Genomic DNA, 16171 nt, shown 5'->3' with positions numbered 1-16171 from the left:
ATCATCTCGCTGACTAATCAGTACTATCATGCAGCTCAAAAGAACATACAACAGGCATATCAGGCATCTTCCTAGATCCTTAGCCCTATTATAGCATGTAGTTCTCATAATCATATCATATCATAACATCAAATGTATGGGTATCTTGTGGAAAACTTACTTGATCTCGTCCGGTTGCACACACCATATACCTTGTTCTTTCTAAAAAATCTTTACTTTAACTTTTGGAAAAACTATTTCTTGTGAAAATCATTCAAACCCTCGATTTGAGTCCAGACACTCCCAAAAGTGTGTCCAGATCCGTCAAACCAAGGCTGTGATGCCAAGTTGTGACATCCTAATTTTCAAGACCAAAAAATTCACTTTGATATAATGATTTATAAAAAGCAATTATAAGAAATCTTCATCAATTCACTTCATTTCATAAAACCATAGTCATATGTATCAAAACCATATCATAAAATAGTAACAATGTCATAGTACAATCCCAAGAATCTCAATTGAGGAAATCATGTGTGTGTGATGCGCTTCTACCGTGTCGGCTCCTTCCCCTTCGATGCAGAGGTACCTGAAAACAAAACTAAAAAATCTAAGCACGAAGCTTAGCAAGTTCCCCCATCATACCACATACCATACATAAAACATATTGTCTATCATATCTGGATACTAGCTACCCCTTCGGTCCTGTCGACCAGTACCTTGCCTAGCATATGAGGGTTCTGGCCTGCCCCTTCGGTCCTATCAACTGGTCACCTTGCCTAGCATATCAGGGTGTTGTCCTACCCCTTCGGTCCTTTTGATCAGTACCAGGGACTATTTAACCCCCTACTCTCCCAGATAACATCTTAGTACATAAACATATAAGTCATATATGATGGGTTTTACACAAAATAACATCCTATGTGTTCATGCAAACCTAAATGCTTGGATCTAGGCTTCTCTATTGTACATGTTATTCATCCAATACTTGCAAACCCTAGATCTAGTGTATATAGTCAAGAATTAACATAACAAATCATATCTAGATGATTACCTCTTGTTGAAAGCTTGAATCTTCTTGTCCTTGGAGCTTAGAGTCACAAATGTCACTCCTCTAATGGCTTACAAACACCACAAGCAATAGGATGTTCTTGGAGAGAAGTTGGAGGCTATGAAATTCGACTATATTACTCTTGGAAGAAGGGGTAGCCGATTTCTGAAGCCTAAGGGGACTATTTATACTTGTGCTGCTAGGGTTTCAATCAAAACCATAATTGGATTGCTTAGGCCTTAAGCATAGCATAGGCCTTAAGCAGTCCACACAACCTTCCAGAATAAGGCCTTGGACCAAACTTAGATGGGTTCCCAACCTCAATTTCGTCCACCCCTTAATCATAAAGGATTCTCATCCCAAATCAATTTTGCACGTTGAATCAACTACGATCTCTTGCTTGGTACTTTTCCAAGTTACTGCTCCACCATTATGGGTAAAGAGCCATCCCGACTGCGAATGGTAGTTGTCCCTGTCGGTCTGAAAACTAGCATCACTGTAGCCTCGCACCTTTAAGTCATCACTCCCATTGAGGACTAGAAACCACTCTTTGGTCCTACGAATGTACTTAAGAATATTCTTGACTGCGTTCGAATGTGCTTTGCCAGGGTTCCCTTGATATCTGTTGACTATGCTCAAAGCGAAGTCTACATTAGGGTAAGTACAAGTCATAACATACATGATTGATCCAACTATAGAAGTGTAAGGTACTCGGCTCATCTCTACTATCTCGACTTTGGTACTAAGACTTTGAGTCTTACTCAACTTGGCATTACTTTGGATTGGTAACTCTTCTTTCTTGGAATTCTCAATACTAAAACGCTTTAGTACCTTGTCCAGGTAAGTATTTTGACTAAGTCCTATTAGTCTTTTACTCCTGTTTCTCACTATCCTTATTCCCAAAAATAGGCAGTCTCTCCGAGGTCCTTCATAGCGAAGCACTTCCCAAGCCAGGACATAACTTCCTTTCTTAGAATCATGGAACGAACCATGTCTATGTTCTATTACACCTATCAGCCACACCATTCAACTGCGGTGTCCTAGGTTGCGTCAATTGCGAAACGATTATGCATTCCTTGAGGTAGTCATTGAATTCAAGACTTAGGTACTCTCTACCTCGATCGGATCGAAGCATCTTGATTTTCCTACGCAACTGATTCTCCACTTCTTGTTTAAACTCTTTGAACTTTTCAAAGTTTTTTGACTTGTGCTTGATTAAGTAGATATACCCATATCTGCTATAATCATCGGTGAAAGTCATATAGAAGTGGTTCGCGTCCCTTATGATGGATCTAAAGGGCCCACACACATCGGTGTGTATGAGATACAATAAACCCTTACCCCTTTCACATGTACTAGTGAAGGGTGACTTGGTCATCTTTCCAAGTATACAAGACTCGCACACGTCATCGTCCCTAAGGTCGAATGACTCCAACACTCCATCCTTTTGGAGTTGGGCTATGCGTTTCTTGTTGACATGTCCAATACAACAATGCCACAAGCATGCTTTATCCATACTATTAGAACAATCAACACACAACACATCATTTCCTAAGTTATCTACAACCATCACAGTCCCATATATTCCATTACAAGGCAATGCTTCAAAATAATAACACTATTAAAATAAGCATAAATAGAACCCTTTTCAATATCAAATAAATATCTAAATCCTTGTCTATATAAACCAAGAAATAAAATGACGTTTCTTGCCATATCTAGCGAATAGAAACAATTATTCAAATCTAAACCTAATCCATTATCAAGCACTAGGGAAAAAACTCCAATCTTGGTGACAGGCGACGATTTTCTATTTCCTATTATTAGGTTTATCCTTCCTCGCTCCACATCCCTATTTCTTCTTAGTCCCTGCAAATCAGAATATATGTGAAAACCACATCCTGTATCAAGAACCCAAGAAATAGAATGCAATGAATCATTAGATTTAATAGTGTAAATACATGCAAAGGATGGCTTGATTTTCCCATCCTTGATAGCTTGCAGATATTTTGGGCAGCTTCTTTTCCAATGCCCTATCTTGTGGTAGTGGTGGCATTCTAGCTCCTTAGGGTGAGAGTTGGATTTAGATGAACCAACCTTGGTTCCACTAGAAGATGTACAATGTTGGGACTTTCCCTTGTGGTTTCTCTTTGAGGGAGCCTTCCTTTTCTTACCCTTCCCTTGCCCTATTGCCAAGATAGGGGTAGCAGCGGGAGTAAGAGTAGATGCAGCAGACTTATCCGTTCAATTGCTCTCAGCAGTCCATAGCAAGCCTTGAAGCTTGCTCAAGGTGACATCTTCCTTATTCATGTGGTAGGTCATGCGGAATTGGTTGTAGCAGGGAGGCAAGGCGTGAAGGATGATGTCGATTTCCAGCTCTTCATCGAAGTTAACATTTAACTTCAGTAGGCGATCAACATATCTCTACATCTTTTGCAGATGAGCGGTAAGGGACTCTCCATTACCCATTTTGGCAGTGATCATTGAAGTGATGATCTCGTACCTTTCTTGCCTCGTGCTTTGGTGGTACCGGTCCAGCAAGTCTTGATCCATTTCATAGGGATACATGTCCTTATAGGACTTTTGCAGTTCAGCAGTCATGGTCACTAGCATGATATAATGGACTTTCGTGGCATCACGCTCGTGGGACTCAAAGGCAACGATCTCATCAAGAGAGGCAGTGTTGATGTAGATTTCCTTCAGCTCCTCATCAAGGATATACTCTTCGTCCTTGTAGCGAGTGACCATTCGGATGTTGTATATCCAATCATTAAAATTGGACCCATTGAATAATACTCTCCCACACAAATTCATGAGTGAGAACGAGCCGGAGGAGTTCGAGCCGGAAGCGTTGTTGTTAACGTTCGACATCTGAATTAGAAAAGGACAAAGTTTGATTAGAAACGAATCCCCAATTAATCACCCAAATGAGAAATTAGGGCTAGGATCCAACAACATTATTTACAATTAGAAGAGGGATGTAGTAATCTAACATGAAAATAATTTGAAGGTAATTCTTCACCATGAAAAATGAAAAACAGATTAAGTTTTAAATTTATTGAAAAACTCCTAGATCTTTTGAGATTCATTGAACCTTTCAATGGCATGTTTAAGTCTCAATATGCCCCTCTAGTTTGTGAGTGGGATGTTGAGGATCACAAAGTGGGTGTGAATAACCATGAAAATGTACATGGTTCCCTTATTGTTACAATCACCTTATCGGTTCTCGAGGACTTAACATACAAAGTTCATAACAAGTTCATATCACAAAGTTCATATCAAGAGTTCATAGCATAAAGTTCATAGAACAAATTCATAATATAAAGTTCATAAAGTAGTATCGTTCCAAGTTCCTCAAGTTCGTAAAACTTCGTTCCAAGTCCATTATGTTCATAAAACAAGGCTCAACAAGTTCACAAAATAGAGCTCAACAAGTTCATAAAATAGTATAGATAGCTCATAAAACAATAGCATACTTTCCACCCCAAAACATGAAAACAATAAAAAGGGGGCTCTGGATATTCACTAGGGAGAGATTGCGGTTCGACCTTCGTGGTTCGGTGTTGTAGAGATCAATTTCTACTAGTTCCCTACGAAAAAATAGTTTCTAGTGAGATACAATTCACTAAGCCATTATCTAGGAACTACCTATCCTACTAGTGGTGTTATAAAGTGCCCAAAGTTTGTTCGGTTTATTATTGGTAATATTGAATTCACGGTGCCTAGTGTTCAAACATCCATAAATGCATGAAAATGAACTCCAATATTTGTAAAAATTTATATTTTGGTTCTAACAGAGGGTATAATATCTTAACAAGTATGAGTATTTTTGGAATTACTCACTTGATCCCTGGTTGATTACAAGCACACATTATTTTCCTTGTAGAAAACCTTTGTAAAAATAAATTTAAAAAAATATACTTTTAGTCTTGAGTTTGAGTTTAAACGCACCTAGAGCTAGTTTTAATACCCCAAACCAAGACTTTAATAGCAACTTGTAAAGTCCCAATATTTCAAGCCAAAATTTCATTTTTAAAACCAAAGAAACCATGTCGTTCAATCATAATCATAACATCCCAACTGTTTTGATAACATAAATCAGGGCAATAAAATCATAAGTGTGGAACATCCCAAAATCATAAAAGCAAATGTGATGCAATCACGTCGTTCCCTTACTTTTTCTACCTAAAGTACCTGGAACATTAAAACTTAGCAAGTTTCCAACGATATCGCATACCATACAATAATAATCCCAACCGAACAAGAATATAAGTGGGCCTATCTAAAATGGCCCATCCCAATAAGCATACAATCATACAAACAAGAGACATAAAGACAAAAGGCATACAATGACACCTAGTGTCCTACAGTATGGTAAAAATACTTACCTAATAAAAAGTTAATCTGACAACACAATAAGTCATACCGGATAAGCTATGCGCACCACCTAACCCAAATAGTGGTCCAACCTCTGTCTACACCACAAAACCCTAAGTTGACCAAAAGTCAAGTCGATCCAAAAAGTTAACGGTCAACGAAAGTTATTAGTCAACGACAGTCAACGGTTAACAAAAGTCAACGGCACACGTCTTTCATGCTGTGATATTCTAAAGGTCACTTCGTGAGTCACTAGCCTACAAAATAGTCAGGAAAGCCTTGAAATCATGCGGCGAGTCTAAACCAGTCGTGTTGCTAAAATGGATTAACAACCACTTTTTTTCCTAATCTCTTAATCCTTCAGGACACAAACTCTAACCTTCCAATACCCACTAAAATGATAAAGTTCTGAAATTTATCCATTTGGAAGCCTTAAATGCTTAGATCTACAAGCTAGGTCAAAACCGGACCAAAATGGATTCATGACCTTGCATGGATTCATTTGCAAGATAACCATCCATACAATCGGTTAAAAAGGTTCACACGACCTCCAATATTAACCTTTAGGTCTGGAGTTTTCAACACTCCACCTAAACAACATAAAAGTATTAAAAACAAGCCACAGTCCTAGATCTAATATACTACAATCATAAAGCAATGAGATTAATTACTCACAGATATCCAAAGCAAGGAAAAGAAGGTTGATATGTGCTGGAAAGGAATAGAACAATAACTTCTTGTACACAAAACACCTTCAAGCTACACCAAAGTATGAAAAAGCATACAAGGGATCAAGATGAGACTAGGGTTTGCATGAGAGGATTTCCCAGAGATGAAGGCTAATGGAAAGATGAGACGGTAGGGGTTTGTACCATCTAGCGTTTTTTACCAACATACTTATCATGCCGTGAACTTCATTCAATATCGCACAGTAAAAATGGCACGCTAAGACTCCTATTGAGTCACATCGGTACAATAAACAAACCCAAATTAAATAACACAAAAGGATTAAAGGATTAAAATTACTAACTGGAAAACAAATGTTACACATATTATGTCATTGTACTTTAAAACTAATATACTTAAAAAGAAAAAAAAGGTTCCAAAAAAATTAAACAAGGACCATATGTTGTCATAGTTTTATCAAGGACCATTGATTTAATTTTTTTTTCTTCGAATGGCCCATTCGTGTAATTTGTTGATAGGGACTATTTCTATAATATATTTACACATTGACTATTCATGTATTAAGATTTTTAGACTTGGCCAAACTCGTATGACTTTAGTAAATTAAGTTGTAATAACACATCCAACCAAATTTTCTTATTACATACACTTTTCTTGAAGTCGTTCTCCTTCTCAGTTAGATAATGCAACAACAGACCCATTGAACATGACCAAAACAAAGTCCAACACACTTTAATACCCCCACTTAGGTTATAGACAACTGCTACTAAGCTCGATCCAAGGCTGTAAAAAAAAAGATTTTGCTTTTCAAGGTAGATTTTGACAAAGTGTTTGATTCCATGAACTGGGAATACTTATTCTCGTTGATGCTCCATATGGGATTTGGTAATAAGTGGATATCATGGATTCGGGGTTGTTTATCCTCCTTTCGTGCATCCCTCATCATCAATGCCCCCCCCCCCCCCCCCCCCCCCCCCCCCCCCCAAAGAGTTCAACATCAATAAAGGAGGACATCAAAGTGATCAATCATCCTCGTTCCTATTTATCATTGCAATTGAAGGACGCATTGTTGCACTTAGATCCGTAGTAGAGAAAGATATATCCAAGGGAGTGAAAATTCTCATAGATGGACCCATACTTTCTCATTTATTCTATGTTGATGACGCCTTATTTGTACATGAATGGTCATGAATTGATCTTAAACCTGGATCGTACACTTAGATGCTTCCACATCTCTGTAGGTCTTAAGCTGAACATTAATATATCGAAACTTTATGGCCTTGGAGCTCAAATTTCTGAAATCATGAATTCGACGAACATTCTTGGATAAGAAGCTAGCTTACTTCCGTTCACCTACCTTGGGGTTCCAATTGGAGCCAACATGAATCTCATTAAAAACTGGAAACCTATTGTAGACAAATTCTAATCCAAACTTTCCTCATGGAAGCCAAAGTCTCTCTCATTTGGTGGACATTTAATTCTCATAAAGTCTATACTTAGATATCTCCAAAATTACTTCTTATCCTTGTTTGTGGCTCCAAATGGGGTGATTAAAAAGACTAGAGAAGATAAGAAGAAAGTTTCTATGGGGAGGAAATAATGAAAAGAGTAAAATACATTGGATAGCCTGGACCAACTTTATAACAACCAAGGAGGTCGATGGGCTTGGAGTCGGTTCTATAAGAGCTCTAATATTGCACTTATCGTAAAATGGTACTGGAGGCTGAAAAAAGAAGTTTCGTCACTTTGGAAAAGAGTGATAACAGGTATACACAAACTTACATCTAAGCCTATGGAGTATCTTTCTTGAATGAAAATAATAGGGGTTTGGAAAAACATCGCTTCCATTAAAAAAGAATTGGAGAAACATGGGTAGACGCTCATTGATATATTAAAATAGAATGTTAAATCTGGGGAAAACACAATGTATTGACAAGACTCGTGGAATGCAGACCTATATGATCTAGAATCAAAGAAAAACAGCACAATAGCTCAAGAAATTATGGATACTTGTGTGCCATGGAGGTGGAGATCATGTCCTTTAGATGCTGAAGTATCATAACAATTATGCTATTTATACAGTGACTTCGCTTTAATTAGACTTGTTGTTTGTAATGATCATTGGAATTGTAATCCCAATGCTGATGGTAGATATACAATGGAGGCATTACGAAAAAAAATTGATCATTTACCCTTTCCAGCCCCTGCCCTATCGGTAATTTGGCATAAAGAGATCCCCATAAAGGCAACATGATTCAATTGGATGGTTGTACATGAGCATATCCCAACTGCTTCAGCCTTAATAAATTGTGATGTTAGCTTATGCTCTCCTGTTTGCAACTCATGTTTTGGAATGATTGAAGAGTCGAACTATCTCCTTGTACACTGTCCTTTCGCTAGTACTATTAAAGAATAATATCTAGGTGGTGTGGTACAAAATGACCCCATGTCTCCAACAAAAAAGAGTTGCTACAATTCCCTGTCACATGGGGGACTTGTCCAAAGAAGAGGAAGAGATTTACGATTATTTGCTATGCTCTCTTATGGGCTCTTTGGAAGTTGAGAAATGATTGGTTATGTCGCAACCTATTCACTTCCCTTACAAACAGTGCAGATTTTATCAATTCCATAGTGTATACATGGATTAAATGAAAGGGAAATAAAGTCTTTTGTAATTGGGAGGACTAGATTAGCTCGCATTTTTCTTCTTTGTAACTTGTATTGTAATTTCTTTCCTGTTTGTTCCTTTTTCGCCATCGCTTTTCTCATTTCTTGGTGTGGGTTCTTAATATATTGGCCGTTTTAAAAAACAACATGCACTTTTCTTATTACTATTACATTATATCATTGTACACTATAAGTACAATGGTTAAAAATATAATAGTTTTAAGAAATTGTCCTACAATTGAGCTTCAATGTACAAAAAGAAAAGAGATAATCTAAAAATAATAAAAAAAAAGTAATACTTTAAATTTACAATGCTATTTATAAACTCTTTTTTTGCAAACTTCAAAGCTAAAAAATGAATTTTTTTTCTAAAAAACTTTCCTTTACTATTATCAAAAGTTGATAACAACTTCGAAATTCTAGAGATGAATCTTCTAATTCCTATTTATAGTATTTTACTTTGTTTTTATGTTATCATTTCTAGGAAAACATTATTTCGCAAGAAAGTTGGAAGTCATCTAATGCTTGTTCAAATTTATGTTGATGATATTATCTTTGGCTCAACTGATCTAGCATTGTCAATTGAATTTGAAAATCTAATGAAAAGTCAGTTTGAAATGAGCATGATGGGAAAAATTAATAATTTTCTTGGTTTACATATAAGACAGAACAGGGATGGAATCTTAATCAATCAAGAAAAGTATACGAAGAACTTGCTTGAAAAGTTTGGAATGACTAATAGCACGAAACTAAGAGTACCAATGGCAGTAGGAACAAGACTAACTCCTTCGTTAGATGCTCCAGCTGTTGATTTAACACTTTATCGAAGCATGATAGGGTCTTTAATGTACTTAACTGCAAGTAGACCTGATATTATGTTTTCGGTTTGTAATTGTGCTAGATATCAAGCTAATCCTAGAGAACCTCATTTGACTGCAGTGAAAAATATTTTTCGCTATCTTAAGGGAACAGTTTCGTTAGGACTATGGTATCCTTCAAAAACGGGGTTTTTCATTCAAGCTTTTTCAGATTTTGATCTAGGAGGATGTACTTTGGATACGAAAAGTATGAGTGGTGGATGTCAACTATTCGATGGGAAGTTGGTAAGTTGGCAATCAAAGAAACACACTTGTGTGGCTATATCAACTGCTGAGGCTGAATACATTGCTGTTGCTGCTTGCACTTCGCAAATTATTTGGATTCAGAGTCAACTTCGTGACTATGCAATAAACATGAAAAAGATTCCTTTGTATTGTGATTCGCAAAGTGCAATTCGCATTTGTCATAATCTAGTACAACATTCAAAGACAAAACATATTGCTCTTCGATATCATTTTATCAAAGATCATGTGGAAGATGGGAATATTGAAATTCATTTTGTTAAAACAACTGAACAACTTACTGATATTTTTACAAAACCTCTTGATGAAAAATCATTTGTTTGAATTTTAGCAGGTTTGGGGATGATTGATGCGAATTCAATTTCAAAAACTCAAGAATGAAAGTCTGGTTCCCCAGTTATGAGTCAAACTTGTTCAGATGCTACTGTTCATCGATAGGCTTCGCATGGCCTCGCATCCACATCTTTTCACATTTGCGATCATAACAACTAAGGTTACGTTTTTTATTCATTTTGTAGTTTTTAACTTTTGAAAAATCAAAAATCCAAAAAGATTTTATGTTTATTCATTTTTGTTTTTGAAAAATTAAAAATCCAAAAAGATTTTGTTTGGTTATGTTTTTATTTTGAAAAATTCAAAAATCACAAAAATATTTTTGTTTTCTTTGTTCTTTAAACATTGTTTGCTGAGAATTTTGTACAGGGCTTAATGCGAAGAAGTCATACTTAGGTGTTTCTACGGGAAGGTATTAAAATTTTTTAAACCTAGTTAGGATGTCCCTAGAAGCATGCTGCTGTATGTAGACCAAAAGGCTCAACAAGACTCTATGTGTGCAAAGAAAGCCTTAATGAAATTATCACATGAAAATTTCTTCCCAAAAAGGCTTATATTCGCATAAGTCAAAAGAGCTACCTTACTCTTCTCAAATGAGTTAAGAGTTTTCTGTTTTGTCCATTATAACAGAGGTACACTTCGATTCTTATCCAATCTTTTTAAACCAAACAATTCTTTCAATCCAAATTTCTGAAGAGATTTGTCCTTGAGGTCTTTGATAAAACTAATCAAAAGCTACACAAATCACAAGTCTGTGTTTATGATCTAACATCATGAGTCCGTGATGGAAGTGAAACCTAAACATCATAAACTTTAAGGAATTGACGGGGAACTTTGTTCCAGATTTTTATGAAACCTTTGTTTCAAGTATCAAAAATTTCGAAACTCCAAATCATATTCAATGCGCATGCGTGGTCTTGATCAAATATTCGCAACCAACAATGTTTGTTACCCAACAAGATCCAGAACAAATTTTTCTTTTGAATATGATTTCAGTGTGAGTTTTATTCGTAAATCCTAGTCATGATAAATATTTTCAAAAGCCAACTTGTCACTGACTACACTGGTCAAACAAGTAATTTCATTTACAATTTCTCACCTTATGTTAAGGCTGATATGTAATGAAATTTAAATCCAATCCCAAATGTCTTTTAAAAGAAGCCCTTCGATACTTCTCCATAAGTATTCAATTGTAATTCACGGGAAACTACACAAGCTGTTGATTATCTCTCTTGATGATTAACGAAGCAACCTTTGCCTGGGGTTTAACTGCATTTATGTCAAATTCAATTTTTGACATCACAGAATTCCAAATTTTTTTTATTGTTTCTCATCTTATTCTGTTGACACAATGCACACACGAAATCCTTGAGGTTCTGAGTAAAACCAACTCAGACTGATGATTTCGCAAATCTGGCATATGACTTCACTTTATATCCCAAAAGCGAAAGAGCCTAGACTCCATGCGAAGGGTTTTAACGGTTCAAATTCAATAATGGGAAACTCGACAGGCTGTGTACTCCAGATGGTTGGTATTCTATCTGGTTTTCAAGGAGAAGTGACAGTTACTTTTTGAAGCGTGGTTATCTTTTGTCGTCATGATCCGATTTTCAAGGTGCCACGTCGGATAACATTAAATGCATCCCTCTTTAATTTCAAATTAATTTGGGTAACCTATAAAAGGGGGATCAAGAACACTATATACGGTTACGCAAACAGAACTCTCACAAACCTCCAAAGTCTCAAACTTGATCAAACCTTCTCTCTTTCAAACCCTAACAATGGCAACCACTCAATCTAACACTGATGAAGTTCTTTCTCAATCTCTGATGAAAATCCAAAGCACAAATTATCAAGTTGATCCAAAAATATCTTCTTATCCTGAAGACTTGAAGATGCTTATCGTTGCCCTGAAACGATCACCTGTCCACTGCCATGTTTAGTTCCTTCTCTGTTCCGATGACATGGTTATCATTGGCAGTTTCAACGGCATCACACAATAATACAACTGATGTGATAACATTCAACTTGATCAACAACAAACGGGTAAAACTTTCCAAGAAGATGTTTGTTGAATTCTTGTAGATTCCAAACAATCCTCCATTTTTCAAACCTGTTAACTCTCAAGTCATTCACATGTTCAATGAGATGGGTCATCAATCACAGCTTGAGAAAATCAGTGACTTTCGAAAGTCGGGGTTGCCGTGTATATGGAATTTCTTATTCGGAATTTTTCTCAGATGCCTAACAGGAAGAACAGTTGGACTGGATAGAGGATGAATGGAAGTATATGCCATGGTTATGGGCCTATACTATGACATAAATGTTGATTATGCAACCCAGTTATGGAAGGAATTTGTTCAGAGTCTCAAAAACACAAATTCTGAAAAAGGGATTTCGTGTGCAAGATATTGGAGCTTAATTCTGGAGAAAGTCTATGAAAAAGAAGGGATTCAAGTACCGGAGGATGTTGAAGTTGCTGAATTTTCTTTATATCAGTTTCCAAAGGTCGTAGAAGATGATGAGGCTACTTTTACTCATGTGGCTCGCATTCCAGATGCGATGCTTCGCAAAGTATCTCAAACTCACAAGGTCTTGGTGAGATATTTGCGAACAGTAGATCAATCTGTGCAGACTGGAGTATTATTAGAAGTTGCTACTCCATCAAAGAAGAAGAAGTCCTCAAAGAAAGTTGCGAAAGGTTCATCTTCACAACAAGCTCAAAATGAAGATGTTGAGATTGAAGAAACCTCATCTAAATCAAAGCAAGAAATAATACCTTCCAAGTCTGGGGTATTGAAGAAAATTCGCAAGGCTGAGGTGAGCAGTAAAGGAGTTACTATTCGCAGTATTCCAGCTCCAGTTTCTCCAGGAAAGAAAAGGCAAAGAGTTGAACATGTTGCGAAAAACATGCAACATACTCTCATAAAAAGAAGGAAATTGGTGATTCGAAATGAATCATCTGATGAAGAAATAGTTCCAGAAACTCCACCAGTTCCGTCTACGGTAAATGTTTCATTACCTATTATTCCAACTTCGCAAATTTCTACCACAATACTACTCACCAAATCACTCGAAATAGTCACTACCAAATCAGTTTCTAAGGAGGTACCTGTTTCTGATATGGTTGTCAACGTATCTGATACGGGGGCACCTATATCGAGTGTTGAAACCACAATTCCAATCACCTTACCCATTTCCTTACCACTTGTTTCAATTCCATCCACAATTCTATCCACTACCTCATCAATTTTTGATCATCCTCTTCAAAATCCATTTACAACACTTTTTCCGTTACAATCACCAGAAAATCATCAACCTTCGCAACCTTTATCTGATAATGAAGCTGAAGGAGGAGCCTTTGGAGGGGTCTTTGAAGATATTCATTTTGATTCAGAGGAGGAGGATATTCCTGATCATATGCTTATGACAGGAAAACAATTTAAAAGCCTGAATCATAAATTGAATGCTATTATTCAGTCGCAAGCTGATTCTGGCAGGATATCTTCTATCTCAGCCATGGAAGTTGATGTAATGATCAAAGGTGCTGAGAAACGTATCATGGAGAAAGTTGATCAATCCGATAAGAACAATGAGCTTCACATTCAAGCTCAAGGGAATAGCTTTTCTTCAGTGGTCCAGGATTTGAAAACAGTTACAAAAGAACGTCATGTTCTTTTTGTACAAGATGTGAAGAAAGTCTGGGAGGATGTTAACTATCAGATTCAAGAGTTAAAAACTGAACTTGCGAAGGAGCTCCAAGATATTCATACTCAAAATGCTGATATTCAAAAGCAGATTGAGGATCTTAAAACAAACAAACAAACAACGGAGAGATTTGATCAGCTAATCCAGTTGGTGACAGAGCTTAAAACGGTGATTTTGCAATCTTCATCTACACAAATTCTCACTCCTGAGTTCTTGTCTCTAAAGATTAATACTTTAGAACAAGCAATTCAGAAAGCTCTTGCTCCACTTGCCAATTTCACCTCTTTACTTCCAAGGGGTGCCCCACCTGCTTTCACAGGGGTGCAAGGGGGAGAGAAAAGTTCAAGTAAAGAGGAGGATGCAAAGACAATGGGAAAAGTTATATCGACCCAGCTGAAAACTACTCTTCCCATGCTTACGAAGCCAATTTCCTCAACTACAATAACTACAAGACCTATTGCCAAAGGAATTGTTATTGTAGAAAAAGCAGGAGGTTCGAGTTCAAAATCTCAAATAGATATGGAGGGAAAAGGAAAGGGAATATTATACGAAAAATCAAAGGAGGAGAAGAAAGTTAAGGATGAAGTAGAGATGGAAAGAATGAGGCAGATTCAAAGCATCATGAGACAAAGGGGAAGTGATCCTCCCACAATGAACAAAGGAGATCCAGCGAAGCTTTACTCTTACGAAACTATAGAGTCAAAAGTTGTGGGGAGGTAAATGTATGAATTCGAGAAGAAGCCAAATAAAAGTTATGATATTGCGAATTCAGACAATTGCCAGCTAGATTTTCCAATCAATGAAATGCTCTTCATAAATGCTCAGTACAAGATTAGTGAGAAGTTTGATAATACCGATGAGTTTACACAAATGAAAATCAGATTTCTTGCTGTTTTGGGGCAGAATCTAGATGAAGTTTGGTCGTTATTGAAGATCAAAAAGGTGCTAACAATCAAGAAAGATGTATTGTTTGAAGACATGCTTCAAAATTTTCGTTATTTTGTTATCAGAGCAGACAACAAGCAATATGACTTCGCTATAGCAGATTTTCCTCTGATGAACTGCAACGATTTGATTCAAGTGGCTCTGATTTTGAAGCATATGGAAGAGAATAAGCTAAAAGGCTCTAAGAGTGAAGTGTTCAAGATAGGCTTCGCACATGTTAAGACATTCATCGACAACTACTTCGATTGTTTGGCTCTTACAGATGATGAATTGGCGAATGTTTTGGGAAGAGAAGTGAAAGTTCCTTGGGAAGATACTTTATCCCAGTCAGTATTATCAAAATATGTTATTGGTGAAATATGTCTGAAACCCTTTGGTATGATGTTTTCAGGGAGAGATACAAAAGGGAATCCTAAGAAATTTTTGTTTAAAGTCTCAGAGACAGAAAGATATAATTCTTCGCAATATATGCACTTTATTGTTCGTATGAACAATTGCAAGAAGAACAATGAAGGAGACAAGAAGGATCTTAAGAAGGTGATCTCCTGGTATGGAGAAGTGCGAAAGACAATTCACTCAGCTGTTCAAAAGATTATAAATTGAATAGCTTCGACTATTTACAAAGGGGGAGATTGTAGAAGCAAAATTGTAAAAGTCGAATATAGTGTTTTGTATTGTTTCGCATTTTAGGTTATTTTACTAAGTCATATTTTTGCGAAGTGTAATGTTTAGACTTAGTATATTTTTTTTACACTCATGTTCCCTATAAATAGGGACTGAGGTTAGAAGTAGAGGATAACTTTTGTGAACTCAAATATCCTTTCTGTTTATTCTGTAATCAGTCTTCATCAATATAAGATCTGATTAATATTTACTCTTCGTGTTCTAACTCTTAGATTACTCAAATCATACTTTGTTTACTTAAATCTCGATAACAATTCTCTACAAACTGTTATATCATTAATGTATTTACTTGTTTGTAATTTCAATAATTTATTATTTAAAATTATCAGTTTATAATTCATTAATTTTCGTCATAAATTATTTAATATTTTCATTGTCCAATTCATATAATATACATGTTTCTAACTAATAAAAATGTATCATGGTTATCTCAATGAATCTCCACATATATTCACATGATGTGGCCCTCCTCCTAAATTTGAAACAACATCCATTCATGTTATACTTTTGTCAGCTCTAAGTTTGTATTCAAAAAACACATTGTCACATTATAGCATTGTATTTTAAAATTAATACAAAAAAAAGTTTTAATAAAATAAAATAAACAAAGATAATATTC

This window comes from Lactuca saligna, chromosome 9 (assembly GCF_052625555.1).
Source record: "Lactuca saligna cultivar CGN05327 chromosome 9, ASM5262555v1, whole genome shotgun sequence".
Classification (NCBI taxonomy): domain Eukaryota; kingdom Viridiplantae; phylum Streptophyta; class Magnoliopsida; order Asterales; family Asteraceae; genus Lactuca; species Lactuca saligna.
This window is presented reverse-complemented; position numbering follows the sequence as displayed.